A 13,333-nucleotide genomic window follows, 5' to 3' on the forward strand; every position below is an offset into this window, starting at 1 on the left:
CTGTCAATAGACATTTGGATCATTTCCACCTTTTGGCTGTTATGAATAATGTGTTGTGAACACTGGTGTATAAATATTTGTTCTAATCTTTGATTTCTAGTTCTTTTGTATATATACCCAGAAGTGGTATTTTTGGATTCTGCCTAATTTTAATTAACTTTTACTATGTAAACTGCTGTTACCTTGTAAGCTTTGTGACATTAATGGTTCTGTCTTAGTCTTCTTCATCAGACTTGAGCACAGTCCCTGACATAATAGAGATTTGGTTTTAAGTGGGATTTTATGGGGATAAATAAAAGAAGGAATCATCTCCGTGTTCACACAGAGAATACACCTTCAGTGAGAGTCGGTATGGGCTGCTATTACTTAAGTGCCTGGTGCCCATTCTGAGTCTCCCCAGAGTGAGCCCTATAGCAAGTCTAAATTACCAGCACTGATTCCTCAAGTATATATATTTTCTAAAAATTGCAGGTTCTTTATTTAAATAATTGAATGTTCAAAAATATATGGTCTGATTCTCACTGCCACTATAATTAAGTCCTAGAAGGCAGGGATATATCTCCCTTTTATGTTCTAAGTACATTCAGTGCCTGACATATGAATTTGTTGAATGAATTAATCAAGAAATCAGTTCATAAATTTATAGCAGCTTTTCCACATGGAGAAGCTTCTCGGCTCTACTGCCACATGAACAATCCTCAAATGAAACGTAGATGATGGTACTTTCTTGTTCAAGAGTTATTAATCTCCCCTGAGAGTGAAATTCTAGGAACTTGTTGTATCTGTTTTGTATAATGAAAATCAAAGTATCATAGCAAGTTGTTATTTGCATGTATAGGAAAAAAATCTATATGAATGTTCAGTAATTTGAAATATTAATATTTACTTCAGCACTGAATTAGGAAATTTTTTCATGGGATACTACTAAAATTCAACTGTCCAAAGAGAAGCGTCTACATTGTAGAAATAAGTTGACTTGTGCCAGAGTCTAGCTCCAGCAGCCAGGGAATCAGCCTGAAGGGGTGAGTGGTGTCAGCAGACAATGATGTAGCCTCTGACTTGAGGTATAGGACTACATGTTTATTTCAAGCTTCAGGTTTTCTTTTATACTTTGACAAAAGCATTAGGTCAGAGGTTTGACATTTTTAGTTTCCCCCACCCAAATTTATTGTCCCCAGAAATCATTGTTGCCCTACAAACAGAGTTCCTGCTTCAGTGATTCTCTCAGAATTAGCTTTACTATCTATTATCTACTTCCTATTATGTGTCCTATACTTAACTTGTGATTGCATTGTAACTCATGCTACATTCCTCAGTTAATTTATTATCTTTCTAAATCCTGTTTGCCCCTAGCATCTTAAGATTGCTATCTCCTAAAAAGGCTTCTCAATGAAGCCAAGCCATGCCTGCGGGGCAACCCAAGACAGACAGGTCATGGTGAAGAGGTCTGACAGAACTGGAGAAGGGAATGGCAAGCCACTTCTGTATTCTTGCCTTGAGAACCCCATGAACAGTATGAAAAGGCAAAATGATAGGACACCAAAAGAGGAACTCCCCAGGTCATTAGGTGCCCAATATGCTACTGGAGATCAGTGGAGAAATAACTCCAGAAAGAATGAAGGGATGGAGCCAAAGCAAAAACAATACCCAGCTGTGGATGTGACTGGTGATAGAAGTAAGATCCGATGCTGTAAAGAGCAATATTGCATAGGAACCTGGAATGTCAGGTCCATGAATCAAGGCAAATTGGAAGTGGTCAAACAAGAGATGGCAAGGGTGAACGTCGACATTCTAGGAATCAGCGAACTAAAATGGACTGGAATGGGTGAATTTAACTCAGATGACCATTATATCTACTACTGTGGGCAGGAATCCCTCAGAAGAAATGGAGTAGCCATCATGGTCAACAAAAGAGTCTGAAATGCAGTACTTGGATGCAATCTCAAAAATGACAGAATGATCGCTGTTCGTCTCCAAAGAAAACTATTCAATATCACAGTTATCCAAGTCAATGCCCCAACCAGGAATGCTGAAGAAGCTGAAGTTGAACAGTTTTATGAAGACCTACAAGATCTTTTAGAACTAACACCACAAAAAGACGTCCTTTCCACTATAGGGTTCTGGAACGCAAAAGTAGGAAGTCAAGAAACACCTGGAGTAACAGGCAAAATTAGCCATGGAATGTGGAATAAAGCAAGGCAAAGACTAATAGAGGTTTGCCAAGAAAATGCACTGGTCATAGCAAACACCCTCTTCCAACAACACAAGAGAAGACTCTACACATGGACATCACCAGATGGTCAACACCAAAATCAGATCGATTATATTCTTTGCAGCCAAAGATGGAGAAGCTCTATACACTCAACAAAAACAAGACCTGGAGCTGACTGTGGCTCAGATCATGAACTCCTTATTACCAAATTCAGACTTAAATTGAAGCAAGGAGGGAAAACTGCTAGACCATTCAGGTATGACCTAAATCAAATCCCTTATGATTAAACAGTGGAAGTGAGAAATAGATTTAAGGGACTAGATCTGATAGATAGAGTGCCTGATGAACTATGTAATGAGGTTCATGACATTGTTCAGGAGACAGGGATCAAGACCATCCCCATGGAAAAGAAATGCAAAAAAGCAAAATGGCTGTCTGGAGAGGCCTTACAAATAGCTGTGAAGAGAAGAGAGGCGAAAAGCAAAGGAGAAAAGGAAAGATACAAGCATCTGAATGCAGAGTTCTGAAGAATAGCAAGAAGAGATAAGAAAGCCTTCCTCAACGATCAATGCAAAGAAATAGAAGAAAACAACAGATTGAGAAAGACTAGAGATCTCTTCAAGAAAATTAGAGATACCAAAGGAATATTTCATGCAAAGATGGGCTCGATAAAGGACAGAAATGGTCTGGATCTAACAGAAGCAGAAGATATTAAGAAGAGGTGGCAAGAATACACGGAAGAACTGTACAAAAAAAGATCTTCATGACCCAGATAGTCATGATGATGTGATCACTAATCTAGAACCAGACATCTTGGAATGTGAAGTCCAGTGGGCCTTATCCAGCAATCCCACTGCTGGGCATACACACCGAGGAAACCAGAATTGAAAGAGACACATGTACCCCAATGTTCATCGCAGCACTGTTTATAATAGCCAGGACATGGAAACAACCTAGGTGTCCATCAGCAGATGAATGGATAAGAAAGCTGTGGTACATATACACAATGGAGTATTACTCAGCCATTAAAAAGAATTCATTTGAATCAGTTCTGATGAGATGGATGAAACTGGAGCCGATTATACAGAGTGAAGTAAGCCAGAAAGAAAAACACCAATACAGTAAACTAACACATATATATGGAATTTAGAAAGATAGCAATGATGACCCTGTATGCAAGACAGGAAAAAAGACACAGCTGTGTATAACGGACTTTTGGACTCAGAGGGAGAGGGAGAGGGTGGGATGATTTTGGAGAATGGCATTCTATCATGTATACTATCATGTAAGAATTGAATCGCCAGTCTATGTCTGACGCAGGATACAGCATGCTTGGGGTTGGTGCATGGGGATGACCCACTGAGATGTTATGGGGAGGGAGGTGGGAGGGGGGTTTATGTTTGGGAACACATGTAAGAATTAAAGATTTTAAAATTTAAAAAAATAAAAAAAATTAAAAAAAAGAAGAAGAAGAAAAAAAAAAGAAAGCATCACTATAAACAAAGCTAGTGGAGGTGATGGAATTCCAGTTGAGCTATTTCAATCCTGAAAGATGATGCTGTGAAAGTGCTGCACTCACTATGCCAGCAAATTTGGAAACCTCAGCAGTGGCCACAGGACTGGAAAAGGTCAGTTTTCATTCCAATTCCAAAGAAAGGCAATGCAAAATAATGTTCAAACTACTGCACAATTGCGCTCATCTCACATGCTAGTAAAGTAATGCTCAAAATTCTCCAAGCCAGACTTCAGCAATACATGAACCGTGAACCCTCTGACGTTCAAGCTGGTTTTAGAAAAGGCAGAGGAACCAGAGATCACATTGCCAACATCTGCTGGATCATGGAAAAAGCAAGAGAGTTCCAGAAAAACATCTATTTCTGCTTTATTGACAATGCCAAAGCCTTTGACTGTGTGGATCACAATAATCTGTGGAAAATTCTGAGAGAGATGGGAATACCAGACCACTTGACCTGCCTCTGAAGAAATCTGTATGCAGGTCAGGAAGCAACAGTTAGAACTGGACATGGAACAACAGACTGGTTCCAGATAGGAAAAGGAGTGCGTCAAGGCTGTATATTGTCACCCTGCTTATTTAACTTGTATGCAGAGTACATCATGAGAAACGCTGGGCTGGAAGAAACACAAGCTGGAATCAAGATTGCCGGGAGAAATCTCAATAACCTCAGATATGCAGATGACACCACCCTTATGGCAGAAAGTGAAGAGGAACTAAAAAGCCTCTTGATGAATGTGAAAGAGGAGAGCAAAAAAGTTGGCCTAAAGCTCAACATTCAGAAAACGAAGATCATGGCATCTGGTCCCATCACTTCATGGGAAATAGATGGGGAAACAGTAGAAACAGTGTCAGAATTTATTTTTGGGGGCTCCAGAATCACTGCAGATGGTGACTGCAGCCATGAAATTAACAGACGCTTACTCCTTGGAAGAAAAGTTATGACCAACCTAGATAGCATATTGAAAAGCAGAAACATTACTTTGACGACTAAGGTCCGTCTAGTCAAGGCTATGGTTTTTTCTGTGGTCATGTATGGATGTGAGAGTTGGACTGTGAAGAAGGCTGAGCACCGAAGAATTGATGCATTTGAACTGTGGTGTTGGAAAAGACTCTTGAGAGTCCCTTGGACTGCAAGGAGATCCAACCAGTCCATTCTGAAGGAGATGAACCCTGGGATTTCTTTGGAAGGAATGATGTGCTAAAGCTGAAACTCCAGTACTTTGGGCACCTCATGGAAAGAGTTGACTCATTGGAAAAGACTTTGATGCTGGGAGGGATTGGGGGAGGAGGAGAAGGGAACGACAGAAGATGAGATGGCTTGATGGCATCACTGACTCAATGGACGTGAGTCTGAGTGAACTCTGGGAGTTGGTGATGGACAGGGAGGCCTGGTGTGCTGTAATTCATGGAGTCGCAAAGAGTTGGACATGAGTGAGCGACTGAACTGAACTGAACTAATGCATTCCTAAGGATGTTCGGAATCATTCACTTGTAGAGGCGTAATGTACATCCAGTTAAATTCAGCATGGCACCTGAAAGGCAACTTAATTTTTGTATTTATAATTTCTTGCCCTATAAGCAGGACTACTTCTTCTAAAGCATTGACCTTATATTCTATTTTCCTATCTATAATTTCTTGTGTAGTAAGAGCTATGGAGACATTTTTGGACAGCTGATCGACAAACGAGGCAGTATGCACTTCTCTTGACAGGGCAACAGCAGAAACCATAACTGAAGCATATGGCAATCAAGGCAGTTATTCCCACAATCAGAGCTGCAATGAATCTCTTAGGTCGAGAAATTAAGCCGTTAAATTCATACAAAACTTTCAATGCATAATCATCAAACCATTGTCCCTCTAATTTTACAGGAACCATCAAATATGGTGGCTACTTTACAATCATCACAGCCTTATAATTACTATAATCATTCCCATCAACACAATTTGATATAAAAAAATTCACACATTCGACATTATAAAGTTTCTCCTTCACAAAGTCCCTAATCATTCCGATCTCTGGCCAACAAAAAGGCATAGGGAGAATGTACGCAGGCCCGTACAATATATCTTAGTTCCTTTAAAGGTCTAGGTAAAGTCACAGGTGCCATAGCAGCCAATGCTCTCCATAATTCAGGCTGCATGGGACCTGTTCCATCGAAACTCACTCAAGGAGGAACCCCTCCATTAACATGCCACCTAGTAATTGCTAAAGGATAAGGGATGAATGAATCATTTCATATGGATCTATAAGGTTCTTCAAAAATCAAGTTCAATCACTGATCCAAAAGATAGGGGCACCCCCATTCGGTCAGAAAATGTCTGGTGGCAACAATGGGAATAGAACTTTATGGCGTATATGCATTCTTTCCAACGGGGAAAGCCAGAAATTCTGCTAATGCTTTCCCGGGCCTGTAGTCCTTGTTCCTCAGAATCCGGAGGGGGGAGTGCACAGCTCAGAAAGTCCTTTAAATGTGGGGCTGCCTGTTTTATGGCATCATACAGTTTTTCTTGCACCCCCGGCATCAGCAGCTGTAAGGACCAAAAGTCTCTCTTGCCATTGCTTCTCGGAGAATCAGTAAGCATGCCTTTCAATGAAGTGCTAATGCATCCATTCAAAACCGGAGCTGATCCTTGTAAAGAGGAAGGTATGGCAAAGCAAATAGGTGGACAAATGGACATGCCTGAAAAATTGAAGGGCGTGCTAACCACAGCTTTAGCATTATTAGGAGATAGATGGAAGCCCCGCCCAAAAGATGAGTATCATTAACAAAAACACGAATGGGCTCATTCATCTAATCAACAGGCTGGAAAGAAGGTGGATTAGGCAAATAGGCCCAATGAAGCTTTTCTGCGCTGGAGGGCCTCGGCTGACAAGCCAGCACAGCAAGCATAGCCACAAACATTACCATAGGAGTGGCCTCATGTCTCCCCCTTTCTATTAATTCTTCAGCCTGCTGAGTGAGACGTTTCAGCTGGCCCCAAGTTGGCACCGTGCTGGAGGTACTTGCTTGAGTATGATGATGGTGATGAGGTGGAACAGAATACGGTTGGATTCAATCAGCATGTCTCTCCTGAAGCACCAGGTGCATGAAGCGATGTATTAGCGGTGAAGCCTCAGGTGAAGGGTCACTCGCCCTTTGGCTTCTACTTGGCTCCCTCAGGTCCTGACTCTATGAGCTTCTGATCTCCCCATCTTCCCTCCGTCCCAGACTCCAGGACTCCGGGGATCTCAGTGATCTCAGGGGTCTTCGTGATCTTGGAGACCTCATGGGACTGGACATGTCGAATCAGTCTGTCAGGAATCCAAACAGAAGTGGAATCCTGGGGAAACACACAAGCATACCCTCTCCCGCAAGTTAATAGTACATCTGGCCCTTTCACTCTCCAGAAAGGAGGTCCTTCCACTTGACCAGGGGCTGAGTCGTAGCCCCTTCAGAAATCCAGTGTCTTATCATTGCAGTCTGCCCCTGTGTGTCCACATTTAAATGATTAATTACAAACAAAGCTTGGTGTAGAACATGGTGTGGAGAGGAATACTTAAATTCTCCCTGCCTTAATTTAGCTATCTGATTTTTTAAAGTCTGGTGCACTCTTTCTACTATGGCTTGGCCTTGGGGATTATAAGGTATCCCTGTTGAATGCACTATAGAAAATTGTTGACAAAATCTCTTAAAAGCAGCAGAAGTATAAGCTGGGGCATTATCTGTTTTTATCTGTTCAGGGAGTCCTATTTGGGAAAAGCATTGAAACAAGTGCTGAATTACATCTTTTGCTGCTTCACCTGATCTAGCAGAGGCTGTAATAACATGAGAAAAGGTATCCACAGTAACATGCACAAAGGACAGTTTTCCAAAGGCCGGGGTATGAGTTACGTCCTTTTGCCAGAGAGCATTAGGCCTAAGGCCTCGGGGATTTTACTCCTAATGGTGGAGATGGATTAGATGTTGGGCAATTTGGACAGAACTTAACTATTTGTCTAGCTGCCTCCCTAGGGATATGAAATTGATACCTTAAACCAGCTGCATTTTGATGGTGAATTTTGTGAGAATTTTTGGCCTTGTCAATCTTTTCATGTAAGTTTAAAGCAATTACTTTAGTTAATGCATCTGCCAAAGCATTTCCTTCATGTAAAGGGCTGGGCAAGCCAGAATGGGCTCTAATATGTCCCATGAAATATTTCTTATCTCTATGCTTAATCTCCTTCTGTAAATCAAATAACAAGGAGAAGATGGTAGTCTTATTCTCTGGAATATTAGCAGTCTCAATATGAGGAAACAGCCCTACAATATATCGAGAATCAGTCAAAAGATTGAAGGTACGGTCTCTCAAATGTTGAAAAGCCCAAATAACTGCTCTTAACTCAGCTCTCTGGGCAGATGTCTCTTCAGTTACCTGAATATGGGATTTCCCATTAATAATTGTGACTGCTTTACATTAGAGGAACCATTGGTGAAAACTAAAATTGCCCCTTCCAAAGGTTGAGTAGAAAATTTCCTCAGAAAAATCACAGAATGTGTTTTCAAAAAATGCAAAAGGAGGCTTGAGGGCAAATGAAACAAATTTTGACCCCTGAAATCTATCAGGGCAACTTGCCAATCATCACTATTTTGTAAAAGAAATTGCAGTTGATCATTATTAAATGGAATCACTATATTTTCTACTTCCTTTCCAAAAAGTCCCACCCTTCTTTTTCTACATTTTATAATGAATTGTGCCACCAAGCTGGGATAAGACAAAACTATTTTTCTTGGGGTCACTGATAGATGGAGCCATTGCAATGGGCCTTCTTGCCACAAGCACCCTGTAGGTGTATGTTCCATGGCGAGAATAATTAAATCCCATCCTCTGGTAATATTAATCCTAATTAACTGATCATTCAAAGCCTCATCCACTTTAACAAGAGCCGACTCCGCCTCACTAGTCAATATTCTCTTAGAACTGGGATCAGGATCGCCTTTTAAGCAATCAAACAGAGGCTTTAAATCTGCAGTTGTCAGTTTTAAATGTGGGCGTATCCAATTAATATCCCCTAATATTTTCTGGAAATCATTTAAAGTTAGTAAATGATCTCTCCGCAGCTGCAAAGGGGCATGACTCACAGTATGGGTATTTAAAACCCTCCCTAAATAAGAAAAAGGAGGATTTACTTGTATCTTATCTGGAGCTATCTTCAAACCCCAGTTTTCCAAGGCCTCAATCAATTCAGATAAGATTTATTGCAACAAGGCTCTATCCTTATGGGCAGCCAAAATATCATCCATATAATGTATCAAATATAGATCTTTATACTTTCCCCTAACATTCTGCACAGCTTGATCCACAAATTTCTGACATAAGTTGGGGCTATTTCTCATTCCCTGAGGCAAAACCTTCCATTGAAACCTTCTATCAGTTCAGTTCAGTTCAGTTGCTCAGTCATGTCCGACTCTTTGCGACCCCATGAATCACAGCATGCCAGGCCTCCCTGTCCATCACCATCTCCCGGAGTTCACTCAGACTCACGTCCATCAAGTCCGTGATGCCATCCAGCCATCTCATCCTCGGTCGTCCCCTTCTTCTCCTGCCCCCAATCCCTCCCAGCATCAGAGTCTTTTCTGATGAGTCATCTCTTCGCATGAGGTGGCCAAAGTACTGGAGTTTCAGCTTTAGCATCATTCCTTCCAAAGAAATCCCAGGGTTCATCTCCTTCAGAATGGACTGGTTGGATCTCCTTGCAGTCCAAGGGACTCTCAAGAGTCTTGTCCAACACCACAGTTCAAAAGCATCAATTCTTCGGTGCTCAGCTTTCTTCACAGTCCAACTCTCACATCCATACATGACCACAGGAAAAACCATAGCCTTGACTAGACTGACCTTAGTCGGCAAAGTAATGTTTCTGCTTTTCAATATGCTATCTAGGTTGGTCATAACTTTTCTTCCAAAGAGTAAGCGTCTTTTAATTTCATGGCTGCAGTCACCATCTGCAGTGATTTTGGAGCCCCAAAAATAAATTCTGACACTGTTTCTACTGTTTCCCCATCTATTCCCCGTGAAGTGATGGGACCAGATGCCATGATCTTCGTTTTCTGAATGTTGAGCTTTAAGCCAACTTTTTCACTCTCCTCTTTCACTTTCATCAAGAGGCTTTTTAGCTCCTCTTCACTTTCTGCCATAAGGGTGGTGTCATCTGCATATCTGAGATTATTGATATTTCTCCTGGCAATCTTGATTCCAGCTTGTGTTTCTTCCAGTCCAGCGTTTCTCATGATGTACTCTGCATATAAATTAAATAACAGGGTGACAATATACAGCCTTGACATACTCCTTTTCCTATTTGGACCCAGTCTGTTGTTCCATGTCCAGTTCTAACTGTTGCTTCCTGACCTGCATACAGATTTCTTCAGAGGCAGGTCAGGTCGTATGGTATTCCCATCTCTTTCAGAATTTTCCACAGATTATTGTGATCCACACAGTCAAAGGCTTTGGCATAGTCAATAAAGCAGAAATAGATGTTTTTCTGGAACTCTCTTGGTTTTTCCATGATCCAGCGGATGTTGCCAATTTGATCTCTGGTTCCTCTGTCTTTTCTAAAACCAGCTCGAACATCAGGGAGTTCACGGTTCACATATTGCTGAAACCTGGCTTGGAGAATTTTGAGCATTACTTTACTAGCATGTGAGATGAGTGCAATTGTGTGGTAGTTTGAGCATTCTTTGGCATTGCCTTTCTTTGTGATTGGAATGAAAACTGACCTTTTCCAGTCCTGTGGCCACTGCTGAGTTTTCCAAATTTGCTGGCATAGTGAGTGCAGCACTTTCACAGCATCATCTTTCAGGATTTGAAACAGTAACCTTCTATAGGGCTGTTTAAAATTAGCTGAAGGGAAAGTGAAAGCAAACCTTTTACAATTCTGAACAGCCAGGGGGATGGTAAAGAAACAATCCTGTAGATCTATAACTATCACATTATATTGAAAGGGCACAGCTACTGGGGAAGGGAGACCCAGCTGAAGAGCCCCCATGTCTTCCATAGTTGTGTTTATAGCTCTTAAATCTTGTAACAATCTCCATTTTCCTGATTTCTTCTTAATAACAAAAATAGGAGTATTCCAGAGGCTATTAGAAGGCTCTATATGGCCAGCTGCCAGTTGTTCCATAACTAAATCCTCAGCTGCCTACAGCTTTTCAGCTGTTAAGGGTCATTGCTCCACCTATACCGATCATCAGATTTCCAGGTAATAGGGTTGGCAGCAAGAGCAACAGCCTCTAGGATAAATTTGAATATCCTAAACCTTCTCTATTTTTGTTCGGAACCATTTCTAATGAAGAAACAATTCCCTGCTGATCTTTACCAAACCCCTTGTCAGGATTATACCTCATTTGCAGCATTTGGTTAGTAACCTTTTCACCTGGGCTATATAAAAGCATTCCCATCTGAGATAATATATCTCTCCCCCATAAAGAAAAAGGTAGTGAAGGAATCACATATGGACAAAAGGTGCCTTGTGCCCCCTTCTCATCTGACCATGTCAAAATTTGTGAGCTCTTAGCAACCGAGGGCACTGACCCTATTCCCACCAAGCCGGCATTGGTCAAACGTGTCGGCCAGGAGGAGGGCCAATCTTCTCCATAAATGCAAGAGACATCTGCTCCCGTATCCAATAGCCCTGACATTCTATTTTCTTGAATTCAAAGATCTTTCAAAGGCCTAGAAGCTGTAATTTCCTGCACCCAAAAGGCTAGATCACTAGATCCAAATCCTCTGGGGCCCCTAGCTTGAGAAGACAAGGTTCTTCTTGTCTGATAATAAGGTAAAAGCAAAAGCTGTGCTATCCTTTGACCTTTATTAATTTGCACAGTTTTGGCAGGCAGCGAGATCAAAACTTTAATTTCCCCAGTATAATCAGAATCTACTACACCAGGCCCCACGGAAATTCCTTGGAGGGAAAGCAAGCTACGCCCCAGCACAAGTCCTACAATGCCCTCAGGTAGGGGGCCAGCCACTCCCATTGGAATCGGAGTAACCCGTATGTCAGGGGTTAATATTCCTGTGGTGGTGGAACTGAGGTCCAGTCCTGCACTACCTGGGGTTGCTCTGAGGAGTTCTGAGATGGAGCAAAGGGAATAAAGGGATTCAACGCAATTGCCCCTATTGTTGTCTGGGGCCGGGGCTGCCCCTGTTGCCCATTTCCCTGAAACTGGGAAAAATTACTTCCTTGTACTTGAGGGGTGAGCGTAGCCCCATCCTTATGAAATTTAGATCTACAGGCTTTTGCCCAATGATACCCCTTCTGGCACTGGGGGCAAGGTGTCTTTAGAGGGTTAGTTTTAGTCTGTATTGGCACGGCTTGTTGTCCCTGCTTGGCAGGACATTGCCAGCAAAAATACCCGATTTGGCCACAAGAGAAACACTTTTTATTTGTAGAATTGTTTCCATTAGGATTAATCTTCTTTCTCATTCCCTGAATAACTTGGGCAGCAGTTTCTCCCCTCAAGGCTGCGGCTAAGGCAACTCCCTGCATAAAGGAAGTTCCTACTTCCTGGCAGGTCTGTATGTAAGTCCAAAGACTTCCTTTACTTCTAACAGGTCTAAGCAATGCCTGACAGGTAGAACTGGCATTCTCATAAGCCAATTGTTTAAGAACTATCTCTGCTGGCTCAGTACTCTTAATAGTTCTTTCTACAGCAGTTTTCAATCTGGCCACAAAGTCTTCATATCGCTCATCAGATCCCTGTTTGATATTACTCAAAGTGGATAACTTTCCATCTGAAGGAGGCAAAGATTTCCATGCCAAGATACCTATGGCCATAATCTGATTAAGTGCTTCTTTAGACAACTTTGCTTGGGCTATGTTAGATTCGTATTCTCCATCTCCTTTTAATGCCACAGATCCCACTATCCTGAGTTGTGCGTCATTAGAGGTTTTGTTTTCTGCTGACTGTTGTCTAGCCAACTTATCATGCACTGCCAACCACAGGAGGAACTCTCCTCCAGGAAGGCAAGCCTTTGCAACCGTTCTCCAATCATATGGTGTCATCCACCTTCCAGCCATGGCATCTAGCAGGGTGAGTGTATAGGGGGAGGTAGACCCATAATCATGACAAGCTTGTTTAAGTTCTTTCAGTAGCTAATATGGGACCGGTTCCCATTTTCCCTCTTCCTCACTTCCCCCTTCTGTTTTGGTAAAGACTACTGGAAAGGCCATAGAGAATTCCAAGTCCCCCTGTTGTTCCGCTTCTCTTCTAGGCTGGGTGAGGCCCCCGGAGGGGGTTTTCTCCAAGAAGCACTCTCTGTATACTGTGCATGCTTCTGCTTCAGAAGCTCCTTTGTTTCAGAAAACTCTTTATCTTCCTCAGCCTCAGGCAATGCTCTGGGAGGCTTTGAGGGCAAAGTGGGGAATTCCTGGGCCCTGGGAGGCACAAACGGAGGTGGCAGCGATCTCACCTTAAATCAGAAATTGATGCATAAATTTTTAAAGATTTGTGTAGAGGAGGAGGGGCCTCGCTAGGGTGCCCGGCTGCAGCATCCTGCAAGTCCTCCGTCTCCTCCGGAGGTAGTGCACAGTCTCCCTTCTTTTTTTTGTTAATGGCAGAAAACATGATCTGTGCAGAAGGTGGAGACCCAC

General features: G+C 42.2%; 1 pseudogene; it reads left to right on the forward strand.

The window, feature by feature from the left end:
- The first annotated feature begins 1,539 nt into the window (after positions 1-1,539).
- On the forward strand, positions 1,540-2,463 carry LOC138071498 (craniofacial development protein 2-like; annotated as a pseudogene).
- The last annotated feature ends 10,870 nt before the right edge of the window (positions 2,464-13,333 follow it).

This window comes from Capricornis sumatraensis, chromosome X (assembly GCF_032405125.1).
Source record: "Capricornis sumatraensis isolate serow.1 chromosome X, serow.2, whole genome shotgun sequence".
NCBI classification, from domain to species: Eukaryota; Metazoa; Chordata; class Mammalia; order Artiodactyla; family Bovidae; genus Capricornis; species Capricornis sumatraensis.